The following is a 5000-nucleotide window of genomic DNA, read 5'->3' on the forward strand; positions in this document are numbered from 1 at the left end:
GACGAGGACTGATACCCAATGCTGGGAATCTCCCCTGCCTTGGGCCTCGGTCCTCGACTCAAATGATTTTGCACGGTCTTTTTCCATCTCCCTTTTCTGTTATATCCCCTTTACTATCCATTTCCTAAGGTGCGAGTGCCGCGTTGAAAGGATGATTTTGTGTCAATCCTGAACGGCCTGAGGGAGTCATGGGCACGGTATTCCCCTGTTTTAGTTGTCTAGCCCTAAACCATCAAGGGGACCCCGGGGGTGGACTCTTCCACTCCCCAACATACTCTAGGCTTACCATGGCCAATAATGAATATTCTATACCCTTATTAAGGTCATCAAATAGCCCCATTGATTCAAATTCTCCCGGTTCCCCGACCCCAAGCTCTCCTTTGACCACGAATCTGAACACTGCTACTACTGTTACCCCCCCCCCCCCCCAAATGCCTACTATAATATCACCCAGGTCAGCACTCAATCTCCAGGAGACATTCCTACTCTCCCAACATTCTCAACTTCATCTCCTCTACTCCAACAACTTTCTTCATCAACTACCCCATCCTCCTTTATTACTACTCTACACCCTTATTGTCCACCTCTCCGCAATACTGCCTCTCTCAACACTGCTCCCTCTTCCACATGTCCCCGTCCTTCAACCACCCCACCTATACAAATATCTTAAATACTCTATTTAGCCCAGCCAAATGAGACCGAATTTTCGTGATCCCTCCCACAGCTCCTCACTCTGACAACACTCTCCACTTCCAGCAATGTATCCAATAACAAATAGGCAAAGTTCCCTACTGCAGCCGACCTAATCGTTCCTGTCTCATTACAGTTACATCCGTAATCCAAGTTAAAGCATTATCAGCACTGGCAGATGTCATTGGCAAACCCATTCCATGCTGAACCTCATCCAACCCTCAATACTTGTACCAAAACTGTCTCCATCAAACTGGCCTGTCAATAACAAAAATTGGTCAGATTGTGGGGAAGGCTTACTTACCTGCCTCACGGACTATGAGGTAGAATCTTTACAATGCTACACCATTCCCCCTAGAGAACGTCATAACGTCATTTTCTCTTACCCCCTACTCCAATAATGTTGCTCGCTGATACTACATAACCTCCCCCCTCCCATTCATTATCTCACCCCCTAGCTCCTTTCCTTCAGATTCTCCAACACGCATTGTAACCGTTATTACTCGTAGATCAGTGATAGCTCTCCTACATTGGAATATTTGCGGTTACCATTCTCACAGAAATGTCCTTCGTCAAATCCTTTCTTATAATCCATCCATTTTCTGCTTCTAAGAGACTTTTCTAACAGATCCTCCAATGCCAATTCCCAATTACCATTTTGTTTCTTCTCCACACTGTCTCGTCTATACGTATCCATCAGAAAACACCATATGTTATACCTCCCTTTCAAACCACTGTCCTTTGCACAGTTATTCGCATCTTTCCTCGCCGCTGGATCGGTTACTTCAGTCTAATTCTCTTCTTCCTATCCTTTTGCCTTTGAAACTCCAGCCACCTTTCCTCTTAGTTGGTGATTTTAACTGTGTCACATTCTGGGGGATTCCATCACTACCTCTCGTGGCCAACCCTAAAATTCTTCCTCTCCACAACTGACCTTATTATTCTTGATTCAGATCGCCCCACACACTTTGACATGTGCACGCAATCTCCCTCTATGCTCCCCTTCTCCCCATTTAGACTTCTATATCACTTTCCCTAGAGTGACCACTTTCCAGTTCTCCTTTCTCCTACTTTATATGTATCACTTCCTAATCCCCCATGCTGGTGCTTTGATAGAGCTGACTGGCATACTTTCACTTCACTCTACTATTCCTTCCTCTCCATCCCTCTTCTTGTCCATTTCAGATATGCTACAATGTTTCACAGCTACAGTCCAAAGAGCTGCCATTCCTTGAACCTTAAGACCTTATACTTCCAAATGTGTTCCATGGTGGAATTCTGATAGCACCAAAGTGCTTTGCCTGGAATAATCATCACACCACTAATCAGCTATTAGCCCTTATCTCCTTTAAAAGAGCATCTGCCTGCCTTCGTCATACAATCCGGAACAGTAAAACAACTAGCTGGCGAAATTATTTTTCCTCAGTTGCATCTAAATCTATTTCAGCTGTTTGGCGTCGGATCCATAAATTATCAGGCAAAAATCCCCCCATCCAGGCCCGTCCTCCATATTCAAGATTCTCTTATCTCTGATCCTCTCCAAGTCGCTAATGAACTAGGTGACTATTTCAGCCAGGTCAGTAGTGGTTCTTACCGTTCTCCATATTTCTCTTCCTTTAAGACCATCGGAGAACGCTACCCCATTATCTTCACTCTATCCTATGCTGAGTCCTATAATGATCCCTTTTCTTCCTCTGAACTTAATGCTGATTTACAGTCGTGCCACAACACCCATGAAGGCCCTGACGTTATTCATTACCGTATGCTCCAACATCTTCCGTCTTTCTTTCTATCTTTCATATTAGCTATTTTCAACCACATGTGGACGACAGGAAATTTACTTCCTCATCAGCAAGTAGTTTTTATCCTCCCCTTCTTGAAACCCAGTAAATCGGGTACCCTCCCTCAAGATTACCGCCCAATTGCTCTAACTAAGCTGCTTGTGCAAACTACTAGAACAAATGGTTAACTTCTGCTGAATGTGTTATCGTGAATCTCACTATCTTCTCTTTCCTTCCCAGTTTGGTTGTGCCAGAAGTACAGCTGACCCCATGCTCATTTCGAGACATATTACATATGCATTTGCATATATTTGAAAATTGTTTATACTCTGTATTAGCAATATTCTTTGACCTAGAAATAAGTACACAATAACACATGGCAGTACCATGTTCTCCAACAGTCCTACCTCTCCAAATGCACTTTCCATGTCAAAATAGCCTCTTCCGCATCATCTTCCTTTCCTCAGTTTGAAGGTGTCCCGCAAGGCAGTGTGCTGAGCCCCACCTTAGTCCTTCTTGCTGTTGATGACAGGAACCCAGACATAACCATATATTGATGAATTAACCATCTTCGCCTCTGGGACATCCATACCTACTCTCCGCTAATTCCTCCAGCCTGCGATACCATCAGTATCTTCCTGGGCAATTAACTATGGATTGGACTTTTCAACCTTTCTCCATCCCTTTCTTTCGTGCATGTATAGGTCCTCAACCTCTACTTTTCTTATATGGCGCTCCACTCCAATACCGTTCTTCTGGTAAATTCTTGACATTATGTTTTACTTCAAATTGTCCTGGTGAGACCATATCTTTTACACTAAAGAAAAAGCTCGCTTATGGATGCCACTACTACTCTGCCGTGATAGTCCAGTGGTTAGAGCACTGGACTCCGACCCTCGTGGTCCCTGAGTTCAATTCCCCGTCGCGGCGGTCGTAAAAATGCCTGCGCTCCGATTGCTGGCTCGAGTCCGATCTCACGGGGAGAAAATGACATATCTCCTTAAGAGGTCAAACGCAGGTGTCGTCGGGGAAGAGAGATGGTGCACTCTTAAATCACCCGAAGGAAGGCAACGGGAAACCACCTTCGTACACTCCCTTGTACAACCATGAAATTAAACATGGTCGCCAACGTCAGGCTCTGATACGGCACAAAAAAAAAATCTACTACTCTGTCTCTGCTTCCCTTCTTGCTCATCTTGATAAAATCCACCACTGTAATCTTCGCTTAGCCCTAGGCGCCTTCTGCTCCTCTCCAGTTGAGAGCCTGTACACTGAGTCAAACATGCCATCTCTCTCTCAACGCCGTACCCTTTTCTTTCTCCGATGCTATGCCCGCTTCCACCAGCTTTCCATCGCCAAACTAACTACCCCACGATCCCTACTTCCTTTGCTTGTTCTCCACGTTTACCTATTTTTCGTCCATTGACATAGATACTCTCATCTCCCATTTCCCCTTTCCCTGCCTTCCACTCTTCCGTTTTCTGTCCATTCCGTTCCTCCAAGGCTTATACCTTACCCCTGCATCATGTTTACACTGATGGCTCCAAATCCACCCCCGGTGCTGTTTTCGCAGTAACCTTCCCAACTCGCAATTTCAAATACCCCGTCCCTTCTGCATCCAGTGTCCTTATTACAAAACTGTATGGACTCCATTTTGCCTTAAGCCACATATACTAGTTCCCTTCTTCCTCTTTCCCTATTTTACTGACTCCCATAACTCATTATCTCTCATAAAGTCTATGCACTCGACCAATCCCCTTGTCTGTAAGATTCAAAACTGGTTGTTCTACCTGTCTACATACCACAAATCTATCAGATTTTGCTGGGTGTCCAGTCATGTTGGAATCCCCGGCAATGAACAGACAGATACTATAGCACGTTCCATGGCTATGTCCCAATCACACCAACCACATTTCTCAGATATTCCAGCCACGGATCTTTATCCCCACTTTAAGACCCGATGGTAATCTTTCTGGTCAAGTCTCCGCACTAATAAATTACATACTGCAAAACTATTAATCTCCTCCTTTAATGCTACCTTAAGCCAGTCACTCTTCACCTCCTTCACCCATCTTCAACCTTTCCAATACTACTCCAGACTGTTGACGTATGACGACGTATTACTAATTTAGTCCCCTTCCCTACCCTTTCTAATACAATAATTCCTATAATGCCTAGTCTAGCGCATTTATTTTGCTTTAAACCGTTAACCATCAACCATTCTGTGCGTGTGAATGAAAATAAAGAAAGCAGACACACACACACACACACACACACACACACACACACACACACACACACACACACACACACACACACACACACACACACACACACACACACACACACACACACACATATATATATATATATATATATATATATATATGTATGCGTGTGTGTGTATGTATATGTATATATACACACATATTCTGCTTTCTTTATTTTCATGTATGTGTGTGCCATCCGGTCTTATTCTATATTGTTTACAATGTATATAAATATGAATATATATATATATATATATAT

Source organism: Penaeus chinensis, chromosome 1 (assembly GCF_019202785.1).
Source record: "Penaeus chinensis breed Huanghai No. 1 chromosome 1, ASM1920278v2, whole genome shotgun sequence".
Classification (NCBI taxonomy): domain Eukaryota; kingdom Metazoa; phylum Arthropoda; class Malacostraca; order Decapoda; family Penaeidae; genus Penaeus; species Penaeus chinensis.